Consider the following 15097-nt stretch of genomic DNA (forward strand, 5'->3'; position numbering starts at 1 on the left):
TCCAGAGCATGTTGAAGAGCATGAAAGGCTGGAGGTGCAGAGGTGGTACCAAGGTCAGCCAGTAAGAAGAGGCTGGCCTGAGCCTTGCCTCAACCTCAACTCTAGCTTAATGCTCTCTCTCTCTCTCTCTCTCTCTCTCTCTCTCTCTCTCTCTCTCTCCCTCTCTCTCTCTCTGGGCTAGGAAATCTCACATTAATAAAGTGGAGCCAACAAGCCCTTTTCAAAGTCTACCGTGACCTCCCATGGAGCTCTGAAGACATGGCTGGTTTAGAGAGGCTAATCCTCCCTTACAGGGTAGACCAGATGTCCTTTTGGCTGTTCATGGCAAGCTAGCCATTTTAGTTAGGGTTTTAGGCTAACTAAGGTTTTAGTTAGACTGTGAAGAGACACCGAGACCAAAGCAACTCATAAAAGCAAATGTTTAGTTGGGGTTGGCTTACAGTTTCAGAGATTTAGTCCATTATCCTCATGGTAGGAAGCATGGCATCATGCAGGCAGACTTGGAGCTGGCGGAGCCAAGAGTTCTAAATCTGGATCTGAGGGCAGCCAGGGAGATTATGTCTTCTGTAGGCAACTAGGAGGAGACTCTCTTTCTATAGAGACCTCAAAGCTCATCTTCACAGTGACACACTGCCTCCAACAAGGCCACATCTACTCCAACAAGGCCATATCCCCTAATAGTGCCACTCCCTATAGGGCAAGAATTCAAACACATGAGTTTATTCAAACCACCATACTGACTCTCTGAACCTCAGTATGCTTATCTGCCAAGGGGGAGTGAAGTTGGAAGAGCCAAGAGATGGTACCTAAAAGGCCCAGTGTTATAGCTGATATTTGCCACCATGTTACAGATGACCTTCGTCCACTCTGGGCCATCTCTGCTGTCCCCTTTACACCCACCTGATCCAGCTGACATCTGATTCCTCTTTTTGACTTTGTAGGGCTGCACTTAGCTTTGCCAGCAATAGCCAGGCTGCCTTCTAGACCCAGAAAATGCTGAAGACCTTCACTATGACCGCATGCCCCAATGCTGGGGTCACACGAGTGCTGAGACCAGAGACAAAAGTGGAGGAGGGAGGGTAATCAGGCCTATATATCATCAGGGACCTGTCCAAGCCAGGGACAGATGGAATTAGTCTTGAAGTCTGGACTGCAAGCCAACACCATGGGTGAGGAATTCATGTGATGCTGTCATTTCCAGTTAGGGAACTCTGTCCTCTCCTTTCTACAGCTGGAAAAGGACAAGTGGCAAGTCACTCTGAGGAACAGCTATTGGCAGGGAGTTCTGTGGCATCTGTATAGAGCTGGCAGCCCCTCCCTCATGTGCAGGGTGAGGGCAGGAATCTGAGCGTCAGGGCTGAAGTGTAGGCAGCTCTTTTCATGTCCATGTTGCTGAACCTCTAAAGAGGACGATCTTTACAACAAAAAAACCTGAGGCTCAGAAGGAGGTAAGGAAGCTTACTACTGAGTCCCAGCTACTCCAGGGCATCAGATAGACCCAGAAAGAAGTGGGTTCCTCCTACCATTGTCAGCAAGTTTTGTCATGACAGTTCAAAAAGGTGTAAAGATGTGTTATCAGCACACAGAGCGATGGTCTGGAAGAGCCTTTTAAGGGTAGGAAGTGCTCATACATTTATAATGCTGACAAATGCATTAAGTATTTTCTGGAGAGCACTGTATAGGAGCCCTGAACAGAAGGGACCTGAAGAGGCTCAGGAGAGGAAGCAATGAGAGAGGCTTGCTTCCCATCATGCTCCTCCCATACACTTGAACTGTCTTCCTGATGCATTTGAGAAATGAAAATGGGGGCCTACCTGGTTGGGCCGTTTTATTTCTCTTCTTGAGATTACCAGCACAGCACATGGATGTCTCACGGAACCTGCTGCTCAACCATAGAGCTAGGCTGGGATGGCAGATATCAGCTACATACCTAGCTTTTACGTGGGTGTCGGAGATCCAAACTCAGGTCCCCACGCTTGACTGGTAAGAGATTTATCAACAAGCCAGATCCCAGTCCTAAAAGAAATGTATTTAAAAGAAAAACGACAAACCCTCTGAGGGACTGAGGAGCTGATTCAATCAGGAAGACGCTTGGGACACAGTGAGAAGACCTGAGTTGAATCCCCAGGGTCCCTGTAAAAGAGGTGTGATGCTCTGTCACCCCAGTACTGGGGAGATGGAGGCAGGAGAAACCCTGGACCACGCAACTAAGCCTAGTCTACCTAGCGAGCTCCAGGTCCCATTGAGGCACTGTCTCAAAACACAGGGTCAATGGCAGTTTAAGAAATGGTAGCTAAGCCTGGCTTCTAACCAATCACACATGCATACACATGCACATACAAGCACGTGTACACACATTTACACATGCACTTACATAAACACGCACATGTACATACATGTACATGCATGCACACACATGAGCACACATGTATGCAATGCACCCCCACATGTATACACATTTACATGCATGCATCCACAAGCACATGCATGAACATGCACACCCCCACACATGTACACATGTACATGCATGCACATGCATGCACATGTGCACACATGCACATGTATACCCACACACATGTACACACATTTACACATGCACTTACATGAACATGCACACCCCCAACATGTACGCGTATGTACATGCATGTACATGCATGAGCACACATGCACAAGCACCTACAAGAACTTGCACACACACACACACACACACACAAGTTTTGAGAAGATGATGAATGCTGTGGACCAATCCCAATAACTTTTCAGAAATACATTTACATAATTATAAATTATAATTTATATTATAAAACAAGAGATGCATGGCTGGCAGCAGGAGATAGCTCTGATACCTATATTGAGATGATGTTATCAATAATTTAAAAGAGAAAATGAAAACCTAGGTTAGTAAGGTTTCTGGAAGGGAGTATTTAATTTGGCTTTGAGCTCTGTGCCCTATATGGAGCCTTGATGACAGTAAATGCTCAAAATGGCCCCTGTGATAATGGACAATTTGGTTTCCTCAGTGGATCCTGAAGCAGGTGCCTGTCCACACTCAGTAACGGAAACCAGCAACCAAATGGTACTATCGCTAAACACCAGCTGCGAGTACAGGAAAGGGCGGGGACTGTTCGGTGAGACTGAGGTCCCCTGTCCTCCACAACAGAGTGAGAGTGACTGAGGACAACTGGCCATCGCTGCTGAGGGTCTGGAAGCAGCTACCACGGGGAGGGGCTTCCTCTCCTGCTTGCAGAGGGTGCAACTCTCTCCACCTGGCCTTCCTGCCCTCCTTAGGTACAGAAGCAAGCCGAGCCAGGGATGAAACTGTTCCAAACATCTCTTTAGGAGCCAGAGTTCACTCCCAGAGGATTTATTCCCTTAAACTCAGGATGTGAGACACCACCCAGAATATCAAGGGCACGTGCATGCCTGTGTGCGTGCAAGTGTGCATGTGTGTGTGTGCGCGCACACACACACACACACACACACACACACACACCATGATTTTCAATTATACTCGGTTCTTGCTCAATCTCACTATCCTCTCCCCTCTTGTTAGTCCTCTTTCTCCTCAGTAGTCCCCCTTCTCTTTTTATGACACATAAATTCATCTAACCTCACTTGCCCACCTCTCCAGGCCTTTTTCTTTCTTTTCGTTATCTTCCATGTTCTACACACACACTCATACATACACACATGTACATATATATATATACACACACACACACACATGTACACATACACATGTACACACACATCATCTGTCTTTCTGAATGGTTTATTTGCTGAACATAATGATCTCCAGTTCCATCCATTTTCCTCAACACTCCATTTATTTCTTCCTTTACTGAATAAAAGTCCATTGTGTCTATGTTCCGTGTTTTCTTTATCCATCCCTGTGTGACTCTATATCTCAGTTGATATTAAACATGCCCAGGCAGGTATGCTGACCCAGAATCCTCCCGGCTATGCAGGAGTGGGATAGCTGGGCCAAATAGTTCTATTGTTATTTTTATTTATTTTTTGAGGACATCCCATACGGACGGCACCAATTCCCGTTAGTGATGCACACTGCTGTCTCTCAGCAGAGTTTGATGTCTCATTCCAGTAATCTAAGCACTTAGGAGACTGAGGCAGGAGGATTTCTATGAGTTTTAGGGCATCTTAGTCTACAGAATTAGACCGTGTCTTAAACAAACAAAGACACAAACAAAAAAACTGTGTGGTGAGGACCCTGCTCTCCCCCACATCCTCGCCAGCCTTTGTTGCTCTCTGATTTCTTTTTTTTTTTTTTCCTCATGGCTCTCTGATTTCTTAATGACATCCGCTCTGACGGGATGGGATAGTCTCTCTCCCCCGTAGCTTGGTTTGCGTTTCCCTAATGGCTAAAGGTGCTGAACACTCACTCAAATATTTGAGTGGTGTTCACTTCATTAGCCCTTTCCTTCCTGTGTGGTACGAAACATCTGAGAGCTTCCTGCTGCCTTCAGCATGGGGTTTTGCATGCTCACCAGTGTCCTAATCTAATAATACCACAATCACAGTAACACAGCCCTGTAATCCTAGCACTTAGAAGTTGAGGTAGGAAGATCAGAAGTTCAAGGCCAGCATAGGCTATGAGAGACCTTATCTCAATGAATAGAAGACAGAGAAACAGGCAAATAGATGATAGATAGATAGATAGATAGATAGATAGATAGATAGATAGATAGTAGATGGATAGATGATACATGAATGGATGGATGGATAGATAGATGATAGATAGATGATGGATGGATGGATGGGTGGATGGATGGATGGACAGATAGATGGTTGTAGACAGACGGTACCTGGATAGACAGACAGACAGGGAGACAGGGAGACAGACAGACAGAAAGTTAGCACCTCCTACATTTGTCCAAGCATCTCCTCATTGCTGGTTCGAGTGAAAATCTGGAATGGGATTGGGGATTGTTCCCTGGTCCCTTCCAGCCCGTGAGTTCCTGTGACCTACAGAATGCCACCCCGGTTTGTTTTCTCTTGCTAATCCCCAGCCATTGCCAAGGCTCGATTCCTCTCATCTGCCTGTGCAGTTCACCTGCTCCTGTCTGCACTGTCCAACACTGCACGAAGACTCTCTTCCCTCAAGCCAAAGAAAGAGCAGCCGTGATTCCTTTCTCTCCCCCAGTGGCCAGTGACAGAGGGAACAAGAGGGTCTGATAAGAAGAGCTCACCCCAAGAGGGGACACAGTCAATTAGCTAGGGTAGGGTTTGGGTTTCCTGGGGCAGGACCAGCAGGGGCCTGGAGAGGAAGTCAATGTGACCTCAGGAAGCTGCTGGATGTGTTTGTTCCAGGGTACCACAGCCAGATGCTCACTCTTGGTCAGGGCTGGAGTCACTTTCTCTTTGAGGCCTTCCCTGACCATGGCCTTCCTTCCTCTCCTGAGATTTGCTTCCCACCTTAGGTGCATATCGGTCCCTAAAGTCCCTGTGGTGCTTGTCCTTCTCAGGGTTACCATTGCTGTGATGAAGCACCATGATCAAGGAGACTGGGGGAAGAAAGGGTTGATTCAGTTTATGCTTCTACATCACGGTTCATCACTGAGGGAAGTCGGAGCAGAAACTCAAGCAGGGCAGGAACCTGAGAGAAGAAGCTGATGCAGAAGCCATGGAGGGATGTTGCTTACTGGTTTGTTCCTCATGGCTTGCTCAACCTGCTTTCTTATTGAACCCAGGACCACCAGCCCAGGGTGGCAGCATCCACAATGGGTTGGGCCCTCCACCATCAATCACTAACTGAGAGAATGACCTATGGACTTACCTGCAGCCCGGTGTTACCAAACATTTCCATTTCTCCTCCTCTCTGACGACTCTAGCTTATGTTGACCTAAAGCTAGCCAATACAGAATCTATTCTTACTTTGTTTTCTGTTGGCTTACCACTCAGAATGCAAGTTTTGTAAGAAGTGACTCTTTAGTTCTCCTTGAATCTGGGTTCTGAACATTGAATTAAGATAAAAATCCTCCGGCATGGGAGGCTTGCACTCTACTGAGCAAAAGACAGATCCTACGGCTGAGTCCCTTCAGACTGAGGAGGTTGGGATCCCATCCTCTTAGGGAGAGGGGATGCTGGAGAGTGGGAGGGCCGTGACAGTTACCGCAGGCCTTTCTGCCTTTGCTATTGCTGTTCAGTAAGTATCCCCTGCTGCTAACTGTATGCCAGGGACCAGGCCAGGGGCCAGGGACACCAGTTTGTTAATTAGTCCCTGTTCATAGTTTCTCCCTGTCTCCCTCTAAGAACCACAAGACTTGGAGGCAGGACCAAGGAGCTGAGGGACTGGTGAGATCTTCTCCACTTTCCCTCCTCCAGCCCAACACAACAGTGCTGCTTCTTATTCTGATGAAGATGGGAACTTCGGCTGGTCTCAGTCCAGGATGAGCAGAGTTCAAGTCCCAGACACGTCAACAACTAGACAGGAAGTTAGGCCCCTTGGCCCACCAAGCCCTTGAGTTAGTTGGCATAGCCCTCAGGTCCCTTCTAATTGAGCCAATCTCAGTTGCCCACTGTATTCTAATACACCTCTCTTGCCTACCACTAAAGAGGGCAAACCCCGCTTCTTGTCCAGACGGTTCCCAAAGACGTTCCTCTCCTTAACTGTATATAGCAGGAGAGAGGGTGTGCTTCTGTTCCCATTTATGTCCCTGCTCTGATTCCAGGAGACCTCGGAAGCTGGTAAAGAACTCTTACCTAGAGCAAGGCACACGATGGGCCCTTGACCCCATAGGACTAATGTCCTTACTTTTAAAAAAAGAGAAACTGCTGGACTAGTATGCTGGCTCAGTGGGCAAAGCTGCTTGCTTCCAAAACAGAAGACCTGAATTCCATCCATGGAACCTGCATTGTGGACGGAGAGAACCGACCATACCAGGTTGTCCTCTGACCTCCACACACAGGCTACCCCTGCATGTATATCCTCTCTGCACACACTAGACAGACAGGCAGGCGGACGGATGGACAGATGGACAGGTGGACGGACAGATGGGCAGATGGACAGACGATGGACTGACACAGACATACATGCATACAGACAGACAGACAGACAGACAGACAGATGTAGTAAAAAGAAAAGGAGTTGCTGAGGGATAACGGAAGCGGAGGTTTGGCGTGACTAGATTTCCAAGCAAGGAAACACGAATTTCTGGCAGCTACCAGAAATCAATGTCGTGCGGTGAAACTCTTCCTGGGCCTTCCAAAGGAACCCAAGATGCCCCTTGGTTTAAAGGCTGGCCTTCAGAATTGGGAGATTATTTCTATGCCACCTAACTTGTGGCAGATTGATACTGTAGTATGCCACAGAAAGTCCCCTGAGCGGCCGGGTCCCAGCCACTGAAAAGGCTGGGCCTCTTTGGGTCGGAGTTCCTACTGTGTCCTGTGATCCATGCTCCTTGGAGACTGTGCTCACTCAGGTGTGCAGGCAGCTCTCAGCCAGAAAGACTTCCCCTCGTGAGTAGCCAAATCAAACATGCGCCCCTCCAAGCCCTCGAGCCACTTGCCACTTGGCAGTAAGAGGGCGTCAGCCCAGTTCCTGGCTGGCAGCAATGACAGGCGCCCATCTGCTCCGGAAGAGCGTGGCCTGGATAAACAGAGCTAGGTTCTGCCTCCCACAGACGACCCAGCCTGGCGGGCGGAAGCTCCGGGGCTAGGGCTGCAGGCTCCGTGTTCTTTCCATTACTTTCCACTCTAATCCCCAGCCAGGCTGGTGGCTGAAGCAGTGACGAGCTTCCTTGGTAGAGGCGTGGAACAGGGGAAGGGAGGAGGGGGCTGTAGTTGGACTGGGCATACCTCCCAGGTCACCTCTTTGAATCCCTGCTGGGTCCAAGGCCACTGCTCCCTCCATCTGCCTCCCGTAACCCCGCGCGGACCCCCACCCCCACCCCATGCCCTCGTAGAGCCATCTGTCACTCTCACCCTCTGGCAGGCGCTGTGGTCTTATGACTCAGCACCCAGCCTGAGCTGTTCTGTGGTCACTCTGGAACAGCACGGGAGGGAAGGCTGGGAAGGGGCTTGAGCTGGGAGTGGGCCAAGGGAGAAGGCACCTGCAGACCCCAGATGGCCTTCGCCAGAACACCAGGCCCTGACAGTACTGCCTTCGTCCAGTTCTAAAGTCGATCAGCTCTGCGACAGAGGTGTAGCCTCAAATGACAGAGCATAATGAAGTACACCCGGTTCTTACCTCTCTAACCCAGCCAGCCTCTGCCAGGCCCAGCCTCCAGCCTAGATGGCGTGTTTCTCCCTTCCTTCCATTCCCGTTCCTTCCTGGGTCTGGTTCAGCTCCTGGGGTTTACTCACCCGCTTTTTTGGAGGGAGTGGGGGAAAGGCTCACTGTGTTAGCTCTGGCTGGCCTCCAACTTACAGAGAGATCTGCTTGCCTCTGCCTACCAAGGGCTGGGGTTAAAGGTGTACACCGAAACATCCGGAACACCCACACATGTTTTGAGTAGGTCATAGGGACTCCACATGGCCTCTCTGCAGATTCTAGGGAGAAGCTTCGCCGCCACTGCCGCCGCCACCGCCATGGCCACCACCACCACCACCACCACCATCACCACCGTCAATACCACCACCCCAGTGGCAGAGCAGGAGTCTGGTCCCCCAACCTGGCATCCTGGGGAAGTGGCTCTAAGTCTGTCCTGAGTCAGATGCATCCTGTGCCTGTTGCTTTCTCCCAGGGTGTTTGGCTTTCCAGGAAAATCCCGCAGGCTGGGATTGTCCTCCAACAGGGAAGCTGGGAGTTGAGGGTAGGCCCAAGACCCAGGATGAGGACAGTCCGTGCCAAGCAGGGCTCCATTCAGTTCCTGCTAAGTCCTTCTCTAGAGCCAAGTCCTCACAAGTCGGTAGAGACCCAGTCATGCCACAGCCTGGCTAACAGTGCAGTTTGTGATCTGGCCTGGTTCTCTCCCTTCCTGGGTGGTCTTTATAGGGTCCTCCTAGATTCCGTCACAGACCTTAGTGGTCCTATTTCCTCCTAACCCCATTGTCCCCAAACCAACCACGACATCATTTCTTCTTCATGTAACTTTATTTCTGGTAACCGCAAGGAAGCAAGGCAGAGATAACCAAAGTAATAAATCCTGGGAAGGTCGTAGAAGCCTCAAAACTTGTGGTGCAAAAATCGCACTATGCATCTGAGCCCTGGAGCTGACAGTGAGACCTCGGCAGGATTCCTTCCTGTACCCAGGTTTCCTCGACCAGAAGAACGTGCCAAGAGTAGTTGCCCAAGCTGGCACACACCTATAGCCTCAGCTAGTTGGGAAGATAAGGGGAGAGATTGCTTGAGCCCAAGAGTTCAAGACCATCTTGGTAACATAGCTAGACCTTGTCACAGGCATGGAGTAGGGGGAGGTGGGGGCATGGAATTAGCCTGAGGGGTTGTATTGGAAGATAAATAAGGCAGAGAATGCTGCCTGAGGTAGTCTGGACACAGCCCATTCAGCCCCTCTATGCTGTGATCCTGGTAAGAATCCACTTATGTTCTCTGGGTGCACACGGTGAGCTTGGGCACAGCGGTGACGATTCCGCCTGTCACAGCCTCCCCGATGTCCATCTTCTCTGGTCCAGTCTTATGTCTTCTCTTAGAGACAGGTCATTTCTCCCCAAAACATTCCTTCCCCTCCCCTCTGTCTCTCCCCTCCTGTTGGTTTCTCCCCTCCCCCTTCCCAGGCACTAGCTATTTTCCTGGCCAACCCTCTCTCTAGGGAGAGTCTCTCCCAGGAACTCGAGTTGCTTCCCAGAACAGGAAGGTGGGCAGGAGACGGCCCCCGCTGGATGTGCTTCTGCACAACTTTGGAACAACAGACTTATAGCAAAGTTGCTATTGCTACCCACAGCCTGCCCTGCTCCCAGCTGCAGAACTCAAGGCTTCTGCATACAAGTAAACAAGAGAGAGTCTGCCAGCCTGGAGCACCTGTGAGTGCTCCACACGGTTACCACTCCCAGCAGTGGCATCCCTCTCCAGACACAGGTCTGGGCACAGGAGAGATTAACATCAGCAATGCCCCCGTGCCTCCAGCATTGATGGTCTATGGGAAACAATCAGAACCCAAGTCAGTCAAGCAACTATTGAAGCTGACAGCTACCATGAAGAAAATAAGTCTGGGTAGGGGGGCGGGGCAGAGTGGCAGCTGGATTTAGGGGAGGGGCATCCTCTGTGCCAGTGTAGCCAGGGAGGTCTCTCTGAAAAGGTGACATTTGACTGGGAACTGGTGAGGTACAATTATGAGAAGAACCAGGAAGAGGCATTCCGACTACTGAGAACAAGGAATGCAGAGACCCGGGGGCAGGAACAGGGAAAAGGTGGTTGGAGCAGAGAAGTGATAGGCAGTGGGGAGTGATAACAGAGAAGAGGATCAGGGCCGCCATGCATCTTTGTCATGGTGCTGAGTTTGTGTTTTATTCTAAAAGCAATGATCTACAAGGTAAACTTAACTTTCCTTTTCCTTCCTTCCCTCCTTCCTTTTTTTCTTCCTTCCTTCTTTATTTTCCTTCTTTCCTTTTTTCCTTCCTCCCTCCCTCCCTTCTCCCTCCCTCCTTCCCCCACCTCCTCCCTCCCCCACCTCCTCCCTCCCCCACTTCCTCCCTCCTTCCTTCCTTCCTTCCTCCCTTCCTTCCTTCCGTCCTTTCAAATAGTTGCTCACGCAGCCCAGGTTGTCTTCTGACTCCCTAAGTGACCGAAGATGACTTAGATTCCTGATCCTTCTGTCTCACCTCCCAAGCAAGTCCTGGTATTACAGTTATCCCCCACCTGAATTGCCTTTCTCATGTAGCCCAGGCTAGCCTTAGACCTGAAGATGACCCTGCCTCCATCTCTCCAGCATAGGATCCTAGGTAGATGCTCTTATGCCCAGCTTGGTCAGGAACTAAGCACTGAACCTTACTGTTTACTACTTAGCTAGTTCACCCTGACAGCTGTACAAAGGATGGACAGAAGGGGACAAACGTTTGTCAGGTTGCTCCTGTGACCTGGCTACTATACTGTCTGTGGAGAAGGAGGAAGGCAAAGGCAGAGATGGTGTGTGAAAACACCTCAGACCCAGCATGGGCCTGAAGAGACAGTCAACACGCTTGGGAGTCTGAAGAGGGCTGCTGGAGGCCACATGTGGCCATAACAGGGTTTGGGTGACTGGTTTCCCTTGCCTTAAAGCCACATGGAACTTTTGGAGGCACACTCACAGGCAAGATCTGTGGACACACATCCTTCTTTGGTTCCCAAAAGTGTGTGGCTGATTTCCATTCTTTACAGGTCACGGACAGAGCCGATATCTGTATCACACGAATGTTCTAGAAATACACAGGGAGTGGTCAGGACAGAAATAACTTATCTGCTCCCCCTCCATTTTTAAAAATATTGGTTTGTTTGTGAGACAGATTTTCCACAACATAGCACAAGCTGGCCTTGAACTCTCTATCCTCAGTCCTCTGCCTCATGGGTGTTGATATTACAGGCATACTCTAGCCCACCCGGCCTGCTTACTCCCTTTTTCTATTTCTAAATTTTGTTAACACTGCATATATCCGCGTGATAAACATTAGTGTACTAGGGCACACCATTTAAAACCCTCTCTCCACCTCTGTGTCGTCCACCCCCACCCCGCACCCACCCTCCCAGAAAACAATCTCTGCTCTCTGCTTGGTTTTTAGTTGGGTCCAGAAATAGTCTATGTTTTAAAGGAGCATTTCGTAGTAATGTGTCATGAGTTTCTCACTGTTAACACCTATGCCTGACACACAACACACACACACACACACACACACACACACACACACACACACCATGCATATATGTTCCCTAAAAAAAAAAAAAAAAAAAAATCACTTGCCATCAATCCACAATTATCTAGCAGATCACTCCAGAGAGCTATGCTCACCCCTGGGGCAGCAGTCACCCACCCTGTCAGAGGATGAGTATGTAGACAGTTTCTAGTTTCTGCTACATCGTACACACTGTTGCAACAAAGGCGTGTGGATTTTTGTTCTTCTGTTTGGCCAACTTCCTAGAAGCGGGATTCCTCGCTCAGGATAATTACATCTGTGTTTTCTGTTTTGATAAGTGCTGACCCAGAGCCTGTCCTCTGCCCTCTCCATGCTGACAGAGGCCCTCGCTGTGTCAGTAGGAGCCCTGAACAGATGTTTCATCCACGTGTGTCACTCCCAAAACCTTACAATGTGCACGTTTTAGTGTGAGGTCACCAGCATTGATGCCGTAAGCATTATCACCTCAATTCTGCAACTGGGAAAGCTGGGGACACAAGAGCAGCACCCGGCAGTTCTTTAAATGACACAGAGAAGGCAAAAGCCACAAGCTGGAGGACCACAGGGCAAAATGGGACGGAAAAACAATGCTGGAAGAAATGGGCTTTCTCGGAAGACTCTCAGACCTTAGCCGGCCAAAAGAGCAAAGGACGCACAAGTGAGAGTCAGGGCGGGCCTGTAAAAGCACCCCACCAAGAGCACCCACAAGGTGCTAAATGCTTGCTTACACTCCTGCCTGGGCCAGCCAGAGCTCTGAATGTGGGTGTCTAAAAGTCAGATGGAGCTGCCGCCGGAAGTAGGTCACACCCCGCAGGAGAGAGAGGAGCAGAGATAAGAACCTGTGCCGAAGTTAGCACTGAAAGCCAAGTTTCCTCTCACTATAAACAGATTGGAGCTGGCAAAGCAAGAGAATGCAGGAGCCATTAAGGGAGAGGGGGGGCGCGGCGGGGGGGGGTGTCGATAAATAAACCACGGTGGCTCGATGAGCCCGGGTTCAGCGGCATTCTGAGTCCGTTTGGAAGTCTCCTGACTGCCCGTGCTTCTAATGGGCTCCATTTCCGCACACTCAAAGGTAATGGGATGAGAATCAGCAAAAAGAATGTTCTAAATAAAGACACTCAGTCAAAGCTACTGACCTTCCACAGAAAGCCTTGGAGAGAGGGAGAGAGAGAGAGAGAGAGAGAGAGAGAGACAGAGACAGAGACAGAGACAGAGACAGAGACAGACAGAGACAGACAGAGACAGACACAGAGAAGACATATGCTTATTCTCCATCCTCCAGTGTGCATGTATCCGTGCCTGCGTGCATGCGTGCATGTGTGTGTGTGTGTGTGCATGCATGCATGTGTGCATGTATGTTCAAGGGTGTGTGAGTGTATGTGTGCATGTGTGTGCGTGTATGTCTGTGCAAGTATGTGTGTGTGTATGTGTGTGCATGCCTGTGCATGTGTGCTTGTGTCTGTGAGTATGTGCATGTGTGCTTGTGTGTCGCTGTGTATGCGTGTGTCCATGTGACTGTGTGTATGTGTGTGTGTGTGTGTGTGTGTGTTAACAGTGAGTGAGTAACACCATGTTACTAAGAGATGCTCATTATAACACAGCTTCTAGGAAGGTTTGTCATCATATATGAATATTCATAGCACCCAGGAAGCTGAGGCTGGAGGGTCAAGAGTTGGAAGCCAGCCTGGACAAGTTAGAGAGGGGTGGGGACAAGTTAATCAGGACAGTTTCTAAGAAAATCATGGTTTTAAAACTTTTTACAGGGGTTGGGGATTTAGCTCAGCGGTAGAGCACTTGCCTAGCAAGCGCAAGGCCCTGGGTTCGGTCCCCAGCTCCGAAAAAAAGAAAAAAAAAAACTTTTTACAGCAAGAAATAATGTGCAACACCAGTGATAATTCGGTGCATTCTAGATCTTGGGCCACAAACTGAGCTAAAGGACTGACCCCCACCCCCACCTCAGACCGGGTCTTACTTTGTAGCTGAGGCTGGCCCCAAATTTCAGCAATTCTCCAGCCTTCACCGTCCAACTGCTGAAATGACAGGTGTGGACAACCATGCCAGAATTTTCTTCTTTTTTATTTTTCTATATTCCTTCATAGCCAAGAGCACACTTTCTGAGTACAGTGGCACACACCTGTAATACCCATGCTTAGGAGGGAAAGATGGGAGGGGCTTCGAAGTAAGGTCCGCCTCAACACAAACAACAACAACAACAACAACAAAAGGAAATGTAAAATAGACCTGGAAACACAAGGACAAAAGAATGATTGGCCAGGCTGGGAGGGAGGCCGGGCAAACAAAATGGCAGATGTGTACCCTAGTAGTTCCAACAGCTCGGAGAGTCAGGCAGAGACTCTTAGGAAGAGAAGCTCTTAACAGTGAGGTTGAAGGAGAACTTGGAACCTTTGGGGATGAAGGAAGGAGGCCCTGCCAGAGCCTGGAGGCAGAGACTGCAATGCAGGGATGGCTCTGGGGTACCTCAGGGGAGCCATTTTTAATTGTTCTGTGGGCTGCTTGGCTCCTGGGTGTAAAAAAAAAAAAAAAAAAAAAAAACCCTGATGGGAGGAATTCCCTGGGAATGGAAAATAGGTATGCAGAAGGCAGAACACAGGATGTTGCCGAAGACCAGAGGACGCCCCCACGCAGGCCTTGGGCTGACTCAAGCGGAAGTCTGGGGCTGTGGAGGGGGCAGATTGGAGGCAGGATGGGAACAGAACGCAGCTCTGGGCCAGGAACTCTTCCTTCTAGGACAAATTGCCCAGCTGAGCTGCGGCGGCTCACCACCCCCAAGCCATGGCCCTCAACAGTTCACACTCAGCAGATATTCTAGTGCAGGTGGCCTTCTCTGTGAGAACCATCAGCCAGAGGCCTGGCTGTCATTCCCATGGCCTAAGGGCAGTCTGCAACCTCCAGGTCCCTCAGTTCCTGCTTCAGAGAAAAGTAACACTGGGAGATGGGCGAGAGGCGGCAAAATATATCAAACCGACCAAATCTTGGGTCTACCGAATTGAGGTGAGAGTTTCCCCTGGACTCACATCCATGTTCTGCCACTTGATAGGCAAGAGGCCCAGACAATTTGCTTAATTCGGAGTCTCAGGCTGCCTGTCAGTAAAATTCTGTGAGGATTAATCTTTACCGTCAATCTGACAAGAGTTAGAATCACCTAAGAGGCAAACCTCTGGGGTGTCTGCGAGGGTGTTTCCAGACAGGCTTAACCGAGGTGGGAAGGGTATCCTGATGTGAACAGCACTGACCTGTGGCTGGGGTTCCAGACTGAATAAAAGGGAGAAAGTATGTGGGGGGAGGGGGCTCGGGG

Source organism: Rattus norvegicus, chromosome 1 (genome assembly GCF_036323735.1).
Source record: "Rattus norvegicus strain BN/NHsdMcwi chromosome 1, GRCr8, whole genome shotgun sequence".
NCBI lineage: Eukaryota > Metazoa > Chordata > Mammalia > Rodentia > Muridae > Rattus > Rattus norvegicus.